The following is a 16,239-nucleotide window of genomic DNA, read 5'->3' on the forward strand; positions in this document are numbered from 1 at the left end:
TTTGATATTTGATATTATTAATACAAAGCCTCTGAAATTTCCACACAGCCTCATACCTACTTGGGTCAAATCTCCCCCTCTCTGTCACAGATGGCCCAGAGCAATTAAGAGAAGTTCTTCTCAGTGACCATATTACTAAAACCTTGATAAGTTACAACAGGTTATTTTCAGAAAGCAGCTTCTTTCTTTTAGTCAGCAATTCACTCCTTAAATGACATTATTTAATTCAATTAGCAATTAAATCATTATCACTATGTTAAATATTATATGTAAACAGCTAAGTGAAACAACAGCCAAAGAACATAAATCAATTAACAATGTTAATTTCTCCTCCATATACTTTTATTTGAGTATTTTTTAACCACCACAACAAGTTAATAATTTTCCCATCTGCAATAGCAGATGAAAAAACCCAACGGTAACAGTTTAAAATCATTTTCATATATTTATAAATAGAGCACACTATTTTGATGAAGAGATTTGTTCAGTTTCATACAGCAAGTTAAATGGTCACTGAATCACTCACATATAGCTTACAGGTATAGTGTTTACATTTGGTGAAAATTTATTATACTTATTTCTAGACTCTTATATACCTTTAACAAGTCTTGTACCATTATTTTATTTTCAAAACCCACTTATGAAGCCTCCTATCATTGTATTTTACATCATACAATGTAAGATATGAGCTAACCTGGTATTGGAAATTTTAGATTACACAACAAATCTCCCTGCTGCATCTTTAAAACAATCATTGAATATATAAAGAAAATGGACAATTAACTTTATATTGTGCACTTAGGAAGGACAACAATTATGAATGTGTTATATTGCACAAATGGAAGCTATGGAGAAATAAAAATTAGAATTGTCTAATTATAGAGACACTAGAGAAGTCATTGCTCAAGATTCTAATGTTGGTTGCTTCAAGACTATTTTGCTTTTTTCATGACATTTCACTGGTTTGAAAATAAACTAGTTACTTTTGTCTTGAGATTACTAGCAAAACAATATTTGGAAAAAAATAAGCTTATTTAATAAAATTGGAAGTGTATGAAGGGACATGAAAGTATATTACTTTAAAAAGAAAATGTTACTAATTTAATACTCTAAAAACTTGAAAGACAATTTTTGCAGAAATTATTTTTTTATTAAAGCAAGACTGAAGTTTCTATACCTCTCATTTCACTAAATATAGCTTTCAGAACATGTTCATGAACATGAAGAAAAATGATATAAAGACAAACCAAAGAAAACATAGATCCACATTGACTGAATACTGCCTCAGCAGACGCTATCAAACAGAGTCCTGCTATACAGCCCAGTAAAGAAAGCTTTCACACTTGCTACACATAACTGATTTTCAAAAATCCTCTTTCTGCAAAAATAGATGTTGGCAGATAACATTTAAAAATAGATATTAATGAAGAAACACCATTATTTGCATAAAACAGTCTCCATTCAATTGCTTTCTAACTTAGAAGATATACAACATTTATTTCAACATACATGGATAAATATGTAGCTTACTGTTGCCTTTTATACTTAAATGTTCTCTTACTTTATTAAGAACCTGTGCTATTTAATTTCTATTGGTAACCTAAGCATGTACTTAATTTGCTTAATGGTTAATCCAGAGCTGCTTTATTAACATTATTAACAGTGTTTGATGTGGAACAAATAATGGTAATATGTTTTAGTGGCTTCTTATTAGTTTTTTCTCTGATGGAGGGAGTTGGGGAATCTTCAAAGTCCATAGACACAATCAAATCTAAAAATAATTTTGGACAGTGAAAGTGGCCTTGGATGTAAAGAAGTGTTGTTGGGGCTTTATATCTGGGGAGAGGGCTAGAGGTCATCTGCAAAATTAAAAGATGCGATTGTGAACAGTTTCAGAGAAGGGAGAGATGAGGAGGAGGGCTATGTTTAAGCATTGAGAAAAGTGATGGCTGTCAGAAGGTAACAGAATGCCCACTCCCCACCATGCGCCATCTTTTTTACAACAAGTAACAAAGGTGGCTTCCTGATGTCTTCTACCAGTGTCTCATTTCTATAGATATATCATGCACCCCTACTGTTAACAATTTTATAAAAGTATGTAGGATATCCATGGTTAAAAACAAAAAAAGCAAAAAAGCTTTTTACAGGCAGAAATCCATATTCTTTCATACTCGTTAGAAACATGATGAAGCACAGTCTTTTACAACTGGTGCCATACTACAGGCCTTTTTAGGAAATAACAGCTGCGATTCTATAGGTTCATCACATCAGCAAACCCTTTACATCTACCCCTAACCTGCCCCCTGTAGACATGCACACGCACTTTCCCTCATAATCAAACACACACACTCATATTCCTCCCCTGCAGACCCACGCACACAGATCACTGGTCTCTGCAGGAATACTACCTCAGGAAGAGTCTGGACTTGATGATGTCTTATTGCTGCTGTCTTTTATACTTATTATGTTTATTATTTATAGTGTAGCAGACCCCCGTGACCCTGTGTTCGGATTCAGCGGGTTAGAAAATGGATGGATGGATGGATTTATAGTGTATTGTGTATTTTAAGCATTCTGCCTTGAAGCCAAGTCCTTTCAACAAAAATTTTGTTATGTGTATGCATAATGACAATAAAGAATTCTATCTATCTATGATCCGATAAAGTTTGGTATTTATTTATTTACAGCTCCTAAAAGTTATTCTGCTCTTAGAGGTGGGGCCATATAATATTAAATTTAAATATATATAGACATTCCATCATTCAGCTTATCAGTACTATGCAAAAGCCTAAAGGTTATTTAATGTCTTCTGGACTTGCATTTCAATAGAAAAGAGCTTACTTTGGATTTCCAAACATTACTTATGCAAAAGGTTAAGCAATACAATAAGATATGTGAATGCCTTTATAGAACAAAACTAATATAGTAACAGATCATATTTGAAGTTAAATAATATAAGATATTTGCAGGCTTAGCCCAGATACAGCAATGGTATCATGTGTAGGTATAATCAAATTGATGAAATGAAACAGCTCTATAGATGGGAAAAAAAAAAACCAGACAACCACACTAAAAATCTGAAATTAAAGTTGATGTTGCAGTTTAGCCTGCAAATTTTACACCATGGCCACAGTGACCATAGTGTCAAGACACAAGGTGGTCATCCCACAACAGCAAGGTCTTTACCAAGTAGAAATTTCATGACAAGAGAAATGTTTGAAACAAATTGTGCCAGGCTAAAACCTGGGGGTTGGGAATGCAAAGCACAACATGATAAATACATCAAGCCTACTTCATTCAAAATCAGAAGATGTCCAATGCCGCTACTGGCACTGAATTGCTAGAAACCACTGAAACTTTGGTGCACTCATCTACAGTCTGGAGAAGCCTTATCAAACCAATTGCGATCAAAAAAACATTCCTCCAAGGTGGAAATAAAGCCAAATGACTTTTTGTCTCTAAAAAGCAGTCTGTCTGCCAAACGGCAGGAGAACACAACAAGGATGACGTCTACAGGGGGCTTTGTGCAGATTCAGGGTAAATTTCCTCAAACTGAGTTGGCAATTTGATCAGAATTGATGCCTGCCCCCCCAGTGCTGTGAAATACAGTCAGATTCTTAACCATTATGCAGTATAAGGCATCTAAACTATCCCAACTTCATTCTGTGACAGAACAATGACCTCAAACATCTAAACACAATCACAACCTATCTACACTAAAAAGAGGTAAGCAAGGAATTTTGCAAAAGATGGTATAGTCCCCCACAGAGCCCTGATGTCAACACCACTGTACCAGTCTGAGGTTACTTGCAGACAGATCTAAGAGAATTGCTGCTATTTACTGTATAAGGCAAAGGCTATTCACACCCCAAAAAAAAAATAAAATATATATATATATATATATATATATATGGTGTCACGGTGGGTAGCACTACTGCCTCGCAGTTAGGAGACCCGGGTTCGCTTCCCAGGTCCTCCCTGCATGGAGTTTGCATGTTCTCCCCGTGTCTATGTGGGTTTCCTCCGGGTGGTCCGGTTTCCTCCCACAGTCCAAAGACATGCAGGTTAGGTGCACTGGCGATTCTAAATTGTCCCTAGTGTGCGCTTGGTGTGTGGGTGTGAGTGTGTGTTTGTGTGCCCTGCCCGGGGTTTGTTTTCTGCCTTGCGCCCTGTGTTGGCTGGGATTGGCTCCAACAGACCCTCCGTGACCCTGTAGTTAGGATATAGCGGATTGGATAATGGATGGATGGATGTATGGATGTATATGTATATATATATATATATATATATATATATATATATATATATATATATATATATATATATATATATATATATACACACACACAGTACTGTGCAAAAGTTTTAGGCAGGTGTGAAAAAATGCTGTAAACAAAGAATGTTTTCAATAATGGAAGTGTTAATCATTTATTTTCATCAATCAACAAAATGCAGTGAATGAACAAAACAGAAATCTAAATCAAATCAATATTTGGTGTGACCACCCTTTGCCTTCAAAACAGCATCAATTCTTCTAGGTGCACTTGCACACAGTTTTTGAAGGAACTTGGCTGGTAGGTTGTTCCAAACATCTTGGAGAACTAACCACAGATCTTCTGTGGATGTAGGCTTCTTAATGACTTTGGCTGTATGTTTGGGGTCGTTGTCCTGCTGCAGAATAAATTTGGGGCCAATCATACACCTCCCTGATGGTATTGCATGATGGATAAGTATCTGCCTGTATTTCTCAGCATTGAGAACACCATTAATCCTGACCAAATCTCCAACTCCATTTACAGAAATGCAGCCCCAAACGTTCAAGGAACCTCCACCGTGCTGCACTGTTGCCTGCAGACACTCATTATTGTACCGCTCTCCAGCCCTTCGATGAACAAACTGCCTTCTACTACAGCCAAATATTTCAAATTTTGACTCATCAGTCCAGAGCACCTGCTGCCATTTTTCTGCACCCCAGTTCCTATGTTTTCGGGCATACTTGAGTCGCTTGGCCTTGTTTCCACGTCGGAGGTATGGCTTTTTGGCTGCAACTCTTCCATGAAGACCACTTCTGGCCAGACTTCTCCGGACAGTAGATGGTTGTACCTGGGTCCCACTGGTTTTTGCCAGTTCTGAGCTGATGGCACTGCTGGACATCTTCCAATTTCGAAGGGTAATAAGCTTGATGTGTCTTTCATCTGCTGCACTAAGTTTCCTTGGCTGACCACTGTGTCTACGATCCTCAACATTGCCCATTTCTTTGTGCTTCTTCAAAAGAGCTTGAACAGCACATCTTGAAACCCTAGTCTGCTTTGAAATCTTTGTCTGGGAGAGACCTTGCTGATGCAGTATAACTACCTTGTGTCTTGTTGCTGTGCTCAATCTTGCCATGACATGAAACTGTCTTCCACAACCTCACCTTGGTAGCAGAGTTTGGCTGTTCCTCACCCAGTTTTAAGCCTCCTACACAGCTGTTTCTGTTTCAGTTAATGACTGTGTTTCAACCAACGTGTGACATTGATGATCATTAGCACCTGTTTGGTATAATTGATTGATCATACACCTGACTATAATCCTACAAAATCCCTGACTTTGTGCAAGTGTACCTATAAGAATTAATGCTGGTTTGAAGGCAAAAGGTAATAACACCAAATATTGATTTGATTTAGATTTTTCTTTTGTTCGCTCACTTTGCATTTTGTAAATTGATAATAAACAATCATTATTTATATTTCTGAAAGCATTCTTTGTTTACAGCATTTTTTCACACCTGCCTAAAACTTTTGCACAGTACTGTATATTTTATATATATATATATATATATATATATACACACACACACACAGAGATTTATTCAGAACAATATATTTGTTCAAAGTCTGAATACAGCACTGAAGCAAGCATCAGTTGATGTGTTGATTTTCTCATTAAACAAAAACTGTGATGCATATATACTTTGCATCTTCTGAGGACATTCTGCCTCACGTGACAATTAAAATTCTACTTATTTTCAAAATCTATGATGAAAAACAATTTATGCACACTAAATGAGCACTTAATGAATAAACGCTCCTCTGCATTGAGAGGAGTCAGATGAGGTGGCTCGGCCATCTGATCAGGATGCCTCCTAGATGCCTCCCTGGTGAGGTGTTCCGGGCACGTCTAACCTGGAGGGACTATGTCTCCCGGCTGGCCTGGGAACGCCTCGGGATTCCCCCTAAGAGCTAGAAGAAGTGGCTGGGGAGAGGGAAGTCTGGGCATCTCTGCTCAAGCTGCTGCCCCCGCAACTCGATCTCGGATAAGCGAAAGAGGATGGATGGATGGATCAATAAATTAACACTTTCATTTTTAGTACTAAAAAGTTACCTTATGCTTTGTGTGCACCTTTCTTTTACAAGTTCATTAAAGTATCTAGAAGACCCAGAAATTGTGAGGTTACAGATTATATTATCATTGCAGTTTTCATCTGAAATTAGTAAAATTGTACTTACCACCTGCCACTAGATGACACTAAATCTCTAAAAAGGAAAATAAGTATATACTGCAAATGCATATTTTCAAGAAGTACTTCTAAATTTTATTTCTATAATATATGTGAATACCTCTATAATCATTAAATCATTTTGACAGAAACTAGAAGCAAGTCTGGAGAAAAATATCAGATAGGAGACATGGAAAGGAATGGAAAACAGCTCATGATTTAAATAGTTCAACTGTAGATCAGATGTGGGAAGTACAGAGAGGGCTAATGAGTTAAACCAATTCTTTAACAGGTTTGACTGTGGCCTTCCTGCTCACAGTTTACCCATCCAGGTACCTGGACAATCTGTGGGGTCCAATCCCCTTAATTTCCCTTTCCAATTGACAATACTACGGAAGACAATGTACCACTGTCCAAACACCTTTACTCCCTCCCACTGTCCATTCATATTTCTGTATACCAACTGTTAGTGTCTTAGTCATTATGCACTAGCTACAATGACCCACCCACCTCCCAGGTCCCCAAAACTGACTTTCACAGCAGATTAGGTGAAGAAAGAACTGCGGAAACTCAGTCAGTGCAAAAGTTGCCAGACCTGGTGGTGTTAATCGTAAAGTGTTGAAATCTGAGTATGATGCAACAAAGGGCTCCAGCTGTATGAAAAACACCTCGTATGGTACCGGTCCCCCAACATAGTGCAGCCAAAAGTTTTAAATGACTACTGACCAGTGGTTCTAACCTTACATCTTATGAACACCTTGGAAAGGCTAATATTGCCTCACTAGTAACCCTTGCTCAGTACAACACTGGACTAGATGACAGCATTGCCTACCCTATTTTCTGAATACATATTACTCCCATCTGGTGGAACAGGGTAGCAGGGTTAGGGTATTGTTTTTAACTGCTCTAGTGCATTCACACCATACAGCACAAACTGCTGGGGAAGTTTGGTTAGTGAGAGTTGATGCTACCACTTTGTCCTGGATAATGGACCACTTAACTGGTAGACCACAGTTTGTGCGGTTTAAGACCGGTGTATCAGACATGGTTATGAATAACAGGAGCTTGAGACTTTAGATGCAATACTGAATAATGTTATCTGCAGAAATCTTCCGATGACACAACTATGGCTGGGTGTACAGGCAGTGGGCAGGGGAATGAATACGGAATAATAGTGAAGGACTTTGTTGAATGGCGCAAACTGAACCACCTGCAGCTCAAAATCAGTAAGACAAAGGAGATAATTGTAGGGTTTAGGAACGTCAAGCCCACTCTGTCCCCACTTCTCATTGTTGGTGAGGACATAAAAATGCATCTGAATGACAGGCTTGAGTGGAGTACAAAGACAGACACTATATTCAAGTAGAGTGAAAGTCAACTCTATTTCCTGAGGAGGTTGAAGTCATTTGGTGTATGGAAGCCACTCATACACTATTTCTACCAGTCTGTAGTTGGTAGTATACTTTTCTATGAGGCAGTGAGCTGGGGAAATGGCATTAGTGTATCCTAGTGGTTCCCAAAGTGTGGGACTCATGACATGATTTCTTAAATAAAACAAAAAATGCCTTATTAAGGCATTTATTACATCCTTATTACAAAAGAAGAATTGTGTTCAACTATAACTTGATTCAATTAGACAGTCTTAAGCTGGGGCAAGCCAAAGGATTGTTTGACACTGAAAAGCAAGTTTAATTATTGTTTGAGATGGAAACATCTGTACCAAAATTCAATTGCTACGCTGTACCCGCCATGCTGGGATCACCCTGGACAAGATGGTGAGCAGCGTTTTGAGTTGTTTGCAGATGGCAAAGGATTAATTTTAACAGATAATGTACTGGAAACGACAAAACAATGAAGAAGTAGATTACTTTTGCACCATGTGGGTCTGAAGGTGCAGAATGTATTTGCTACATTGGAAAATATCAGTGGGCTGGTGGATTACAAAAGCATACTAGCTGCATTAAATACTTACTTTGTGACCCAGGTGAACACAGCTTTTGCAAAGTAAGCTTTCTACCAGTTGATACAAAAGCAAGGGGAGACTATTCAACAGTTTGTTACATGGCTCACGCAAGCAGCTAAATGATTGTGGTTTTGAGGGTGAATTAGAATCAAATCAGAGACGCAGTATTAAGCAATTGCACTTCAGAATACATACAGAGAAAGTTGCTAGAAGAGAGAACAAGGCTTATGCTAACCCGGTTCACTTGAGATAGCAGTACAGCTTAAGCTCAGAATTTATCATATTAAGCACAGCTAAAATTTCCATGAGTACTATTGAAGTTGACCAGAAATTAAGTTTTATAAATAAAATGTATTATTATCATTGTTTTATTATTAATGCTATCTTCTGCCATGTCGCTGCTTATTCTTCTGCTTAGCTTGCTAGTGATGATTTTTCATTAGTAGTAGTTGCTGAAAATAAAAAATGGCTTGCTCCTTGTAGAGGTAGCTTAGCTTTCTTTCAAAGAATTCCACAGGCTTGTCTTTTTTCTGGATGTTTGGTATTTAAATGTCAAAGTATATTTAATGACTTCATACTTTCTTTTGACAACAAATCTAAATAAATTACAACACTGAGGTTTATTGGAAATAACAGTAAAATCGCATTTGAGATATTCATTGCTGTATACTCTATTTTTCTTTTTATTCTCTGTCACTGGCAGATAGTAAGTTTTTCTTAAGTAAGGGTTTTTCTTTGTCTTTTTTTTCATTGTGATCAATTTGAATTTTATGCATTTAATAGTATGCAAATAACGTTTCTTATAGGTCTATCAAAATTATTATGAAAAATAGCTTGCACATAATATAGTATTTATTGACACATCAACTTCATTACAAAGCAAAAAAACAGTGATCAAAAACTTCAATGATTTTTGTAAGATTATGCTTATTTGTAGTCTATCCTATGTATATTAATTACTAGGGGGCTTACCCTCTGCTCGCTTCGCTCGCCAACCCTCCTTGCCTGTGCTACGCGCCAGCCACTTCGCGTCTCTCTGCCGCTTGTGTCGTGAAGAAGGTGGCTGAACGCACCCCAAGGAGACGCAGTCGTACCTCCGAAACCCCCTCTTAAACGGTGATAGAATGGGAAACAAATACAATTTTTTTTTTACCTCCTCTTTGCTCAATCAATTGCAGGCTTAAATCTGTTGGCACACAGTCTTGTCTCGCGGGATGAGTTCCTGATATTTTTTAGTTTATGATTTAAAAATGGAATAAGAATCTGAAAATCTAACAACATCACATTAAAGTTCGATAAAATCTGAAAAGAATGATACCAAACATATATATGTAGGTTTTAAAATAAGCCAGATTTAAAGCGTGACAAAAACTGTGACATGAAAACGTCACATAAAATCATTGCAATTTTTGGCTTAGGATTTTATATGTATAGAGAGTAGATTTTGCTGATATGACTCTTTTGAATATTTCACAAAAGGACTACTAGTAAAGGACCTCTTCTCATCTGTTTTATTAGCAAAGTAAACTTATCTTCATGGTTTCCAGGTTTGCTTAGTTAAGTGTTCATGCAACATGTGTGACCAAACAAAGTGAAAAATCCAAGAAAATTTGTTTTAAAATGCTTTAAACGTACATTTTGCAGTCACCTTTATAGTACAAAAAAAAATCCTGCTGCTGTATCTTCAGCTTTCACAATACAGACATAATGAGCGCATGTTTTTGAAACATCAGTAACAAAAGTAAATTTTAAAATCTAATATTGCAATTTGGGGCTCGTGCATCGTATACCATGTGCTACACTAATTAATTACTATAAATAAATCAATGATTTTAAAAAATATTTTAATCACATAAATCTATACAATAACTACAAAATCAGGAAAAAAGGCAACAATTAAAGAATAACTTTAATAGTGAATAACAGCATAGCTATTAAATGCTACTGTGTTGTGTTTTCAAATCAGTTGCAGTAACACCATTAATTTAAGACAACATTTACAAAAGCTTGAAAGAAAGCAGAAGCTACCGAGGACAGAAGTTCCTTTGAACTGACTGAGCATTTTTACTTTCTCCACAGACCACTTCATACTATACAGGTATATGCTTGTATTTTTAAATCATTATTTACATTGTTTCTGACAATTAATTGAAACAGCTAATATTGTCTAGTAATTAAAAAATACACAAAAATACAAATTAATAATAGTACCTTAAGAAAATAATTCATGCATATCAAACACATCTTACAAAGCTAATGAAATAAGAGGAAAGTGTCACAGTTGTCACTTAGACAAGCAAGTGCTGTATGTAAAACCTGGAAGGAATCTATTCATAATTTTTATTGCACAATTCAAATCTGATTAAGCATAGTAAAGATCTTCTGCTAGATGTTAACATTATTTCTTTTTTCTATTCAAATAAGCAGCCAGATAATTAGTCCATCCGCTTGTTGTTTCTTGATTAAATTTTCAAAATAATATAAAAAAAGACTCATTTGTCTTAGAAATGTTTGATAATCATTATAAATTATAACAAAAAGGAATAATTTATGCATATTATGTTGATGACAATCAAAATAATACAAGGCTTAACATGTCTGCAATGTGATGGCAGTGTTCATATTTTAAATCTTTGGCACCTTTCAAGTGATAATAATTTAAAGTTGCTAGAATTGCAGCATGCTTAAACAAACAAGCAATTCAACTACTGTACATTAAATTAAATTATTATTTTAAGTAAAAAATACATTTGAAATAGACTAATCACTGTAAGTAAACTGTTATGGATATTAACACAAGAGTTTGCTCCCTTTATATTATCCCAAGTGATCACTTAGGATTAGAATCATCTGGGAACAGAAGTTACAGCTGAAAACCTGCAAGGAATTTTTATATTTGATATTATGTGCATTCTTAGTACAGCTACGTGTTGTTCCCATTCAATACAAACTTCTCTTTCCAAGTTTACTCTAATAATTCAAGACTTGCAAAGCTTCAAACAGAACTGTTTTCATCCATGTCTACAGCAAAGCAGTTATCTTTTTATCTTCAGTGCATTATAGTTATTTAGGAACGGGATACATATTCACTGATGGTAAATAGCACACTCTCTTAAGTGTTGTTGCGAAGGTACTGTTAACTTCAGTTCATAAGACACTTAATAAGAAATCTTAAATTCTAGGAACAATTAATAGATAAGATAGATAGATACTTTATTAATCCCAAGGGGAAATTCACATACTCCAGCAGCAGCATACTGATACAAAAAACAATATTAAATTAAAGAGTAATAAAAATGCCGGTAAAAACAGACAATAACTTTGAATAATGTTAATGCTTACCCCCCTGGGTGGAATTGAAGAGTCGCATAGTTTGGGGGAGGAACGATCTCCTCAGTCTATCAGTGGAGCAGGACAGTGACAGCAGTCTGTCGCTGAAGCTGCTCCTCTGTCTGGAGATGATACTGTTTAGTGGATGCAGTGGATTCTCCATAATTGACAGGAGCCTGCTGAGTGTCCGTCGCTCCGCCACAGATGTCAAACTGTCCAGCTCCATGCCAACAATAGAGCCTGCCTTCCTCATCAGTTTGTCCAGGCGTGAGGCGTCCTTCTTCTTTATGCTGCCTCCCCAGCACACAGTCAGTATTGGCAGTCCAGTCCAATTTATCATCCAGCTGCACTCCCAGCTATTTATAGATCTGCACCCTCTGCACACAGTCACCTCTGACGATAACGGGGTCCATGAGGGGTCTGGGCCTCCTAAAATCCACCACCAGCTCCTTGGTTTTGCTGGTGTTCAGGTGTAGGTGGTTTGAGTCGCACCATTTAACAAAGTCCTTGATGAGGTTCCTATACTCCTCCTCCTGCCCACTCCTGATGCAGCCCACGATAGCAGTGTCGTCAGCGAACTTTTGCACGTGGCAGGACTCCGAGTTGTATTGGAAGTCCGATGTATATAGGCTGAACAGGACCGGAGAAAGTACAGTCCCCTGCGGCTCTCCTGTGTTGCTGACCACAATGTCAGACCTGCAGTTCCCGAGACGCACATACTGAGGTCTGTTTGTAAGATAGTCCATGATCCATGCCACTAGGTATGAATCTACTCCCATCTCTGTCAGCTTGTCCCTAAGGAGCAGAGGTTGGATGGTGTTGAAGGCGCTAGAGAAGTTTAGAAACTTAATTCTTACAGCATCACTGCCTCTGTCCAAGTGGGAGAGTGATCGGTGTAGCATATAGATGATGTTAATTACAGTGAATGTGTCATTAACGCTCCCAACAGTTACTCAGATGCATTTTGCTTAACCTTTCTCACCACCAATGCTATTATTTGCCCAGAAAAGACCGGAAGAATGGGGTAACACTGTATCAGGCTTCTATAAATATCTTTAGCGATAGATAGATAGACAGACAGACAGACAGACAGACAGACAGACAGACAGACAGACAGACAGACAGACAGACAGATAGATAGATAGATAGAAATCCAGAATACCACATTTGGATGAATAAACTATCTATCTAAAGGTGGTATTCTGGATTTTTACAGAAGCCAGTCAATCAGTCATTGTCTAATCTGCTAAATCCTGAACAGGGCCGATGGGGGTACTGGGGCCTATCCCAGCTAGCATACAGCACAAGGCAGGAACAATCTCCTGATAGTGTGCCAGTCCATTGTAGGGTGAACACATACATCCACCCCAACCACACAATAGGGGCAACGTAGTACTGCCAATCCACCTAACCTGCATGTCTTTGGATTGTGGGAGGTGACTGGTGCACCCAGAATAAACCCACGCATACAAGTAGAAGAACAAGCAAGCTCCATGCAAGTAGGACCTGGGACGCGTACCATGGTCACCTTACAGCAAGGCAGCATCACTACCACTCTTCCACTGAGCCACCCTATTACAGAAGCTTTATAAATAAGTACATGCATACATACATACATACAAAAGTATTACAACAAATACACACAAGAATTACTAAAAAGAAAAAAACTTCTAACTTGGCTAAATATAAAAAAGAAATAACAGTCACTGTGAGGCATTATAATGGCATATTTCCATGGGTATAAGGTAGTGCTTTTTGACACATTTATGCTGTATAATTCATTGCCTGGAAGTCCTCAATGAAAGTGTGTCAGAGTGAGGATGAGTAGCACTGTTCATAACGGCTGTCAGTTTTGTTTTCATTCTCTCCTCCACTATTACCTCCAATGGGTCATGAGTAAATTCCATTAAGGAGACTGCCTTTTAAGGTTGTTAATATGGTGGTTCTCTCTTGAAGTGACATTACAGGCCCAGCATACTATAGCACTGAAAATCACATTGGCCATCACAGATTTGTAAAAATATGCATCTTAAGATTACACACACATTGTTAAATAGCTTATACATGCCATTTCTGAGAAGAAAAAAAAATCACCAATATTATGAGATTCAGCCAGCTGTGTGCAGTACTTCAGCATTTATCGTTTTCCACCACAACCTTTCTCACCTTTTCATGTGTTGATTTAGTTCCGCATTTATGTGAGAACCCCTCCCACGAGCTCTACTATCACGCAGGCGAATAGAAAACACAGTACCAGGAATATGTAATAAAATTAATATATCCAAATCCTTTTTGATGTCACAAACATGCTTAGTAACATGCAAGGCATGTTTTCTCCTACCAAAACTTTTGCCGCTTCAAACAGGATGTACTTGGTAAGCTTTAGCCTTTTGTTTTCCAGGACACCCTGTACCCGATAGATTACATAATAAAACACTAGAACTGTCTATGCATTTTTTTTTTAATTTACAGAAAACGATTTACTTTAGAACACAATTTTGCATAGCAAAGGCATATATAATTTGACTTGAAAAATACTGAACTAATCCTTTAAGTTACAGACAATATTTTTTGCACCAAGTAAAAAATTCACCTCCTGAAGAGAAAAGAAGGTAGAATAGCTCCTTGTGGTCCATCAGTGCCACTCACAGAAAGTCCATTATTAAGGACACCAAAGGCTCATCCACCTGCATACCTGAGTTTACCACTTAATAGGCAAGGCTGGATGGTACCGAAGGCACTGCAGAAATCAAAAAAGCATAATCCTCACAGCTTTGTCTAGACAGGAATAAGCCTTGTGGAGCAGATTAATAATTGCATTTTCCACTTCATCTTTAATATCTGAATAGAGCATGTTCTGGTTGTTTATAAAAGTGTAGTATTGCACAAATTGATGAAAGTTTGTCATAGTTCCTTCCAAAATCACATGTCACGTGGCTGAAGTCACCACATATTATAAATGCAAGGTCAGAATGACTCATCATTCGACTGTTGGTAAAAGAGCAAGTAATTTCTGTTGCTGAGCCCCCATGTGAAAAGGAAACAATATAAACATTAATAAAGTTGATGTAACTTATTTGCCTCAACAGATAATGTGGACAAATTCTGACAGCCAGTATTTCTATAGCTGGATTACAAACATTAGTTTTCACTAAACAAAAATTTTTAAAAAATTCCTGTTTCACACAGATGACCAGACCCCCTCTTGCCATTTTTTTTCTTTAAAGAATGCACAGGGTCGTTGTGTGTACAAATAAAACAAAATCTGTAAGGTGTTAAAACAGTATCAGGTTTCAGGCAGTTCTCTATAATACACAAAATGCCACAGTACCTGTGCATTGTGTGATAAACTATGAGAGCAGACAGTTATCCATTTCATTTGAGAGCAATTGAATATTGCCTGTTACAATGGGTAGAACAGCAAGTTATGAATCCATTCTGTCTAGCTTTTATTCTTGTTCAAGCTTAGTTGAACAACTCCTGCAGTACAGTGAAATGGAGCTGCTTTAGCACTTGTAATTGCAGTACTAGTAGCTGATTATGGAAATATTTAATACACCCCAGTTATAGTTTCTCAGTACTTCTGGATGATGCAGATGCAGTGTAACCCTCACACACAGTTTGATATCTCTGTGACCTTTCCAGAATTTGCAGCTTGTTGGAAAGGTAGTTGAGACAAGTTGGTGATTGGGTTTGCAAAGATAGCAGCAGATTATTGATAAATTTTAAAATCATTTATACAATTTTCTCATGGCTATTATTAGTGACAAATGAGAAGCAAGATCAAATCTAATCCAAATATGAAGTCACAACTAATGTAGTAACTAGTAAAATAAGTTCAAAACTAAAAAGAAAAACAGAGAAAAACGGGAGTGTATGCAAAAGGCTGCTTAGAAGTCTGTTTAACACTATATATAATTAAGGTTAGACCATCAAGTGGTAATTAGCTTTTTGTTCTCTAGTTCAGTTGTTTTTTTTTTTTGTTGGACATATAAAATCCAAAAAAATTACAAATAAAATGTCATTAATTCATGAAACTGATATTCTGCCTAAAGTATTTCAAAAACTACAATTTATGTGGTCACCATTCATGAATTTACAGTTTAAGTGTTTCTTTTAAAGCGTATGTGTATTAATCTTACAAATGTTTCATACACTTGCCTGGTTTTCACATCAACAGATTTGTGTGATGTAAATACTCGATTCTTGCTGCCAAATGGAATGCAAATATGAAAATAATTCTAGGCTTAAGAAAAGAATCTAAGCAAAATGTTCAAAATCACTGGAAAACTGAAAAAATAAAGACAATTTCTGTTACTTCATAGCATGATATAAAAAGGGTTAGTTGTGCTATATAGTACTGTTATGTTTCAGCCAGGGTTTCTCCCCTAGCGCATGTTTAAATTTCTTTATTCTTTCTTATCTTGTTTACTGGTTTCAATCATTTCTGTTAGTAGTGTTCTGTCCA

General features: G+C 36.9%; 1 protein-coding gene across 4 annotated transcripts in view; it reads right to left on the reverse strand.

The window, feature by feature from the left end:
• LOC114651704 (C-terminal binding protein 1) overlaps positions 1-16,239 on the reverse strand; it is a 396,852-nt gene that overhangs the window by 57,655 nt on the left and 322,958 nt on the right. The window lies entirely within an intron of this gene.

Source organism: Erpetoichthys calabaricus, chromosome 5, assembly GCF_900747795.2.
Source record: "Erpetoichthys calabaricus chromosome 5, fErpCal1.3, whole genome shotgun sequence".
NCBI classification, from domain to species: Eukaryota; Metazoa; Chordata; class Cladistia; order Polypteriformes; family Polypteridae; genus Erpetoichthys; species Erpetoichthys calabaricus.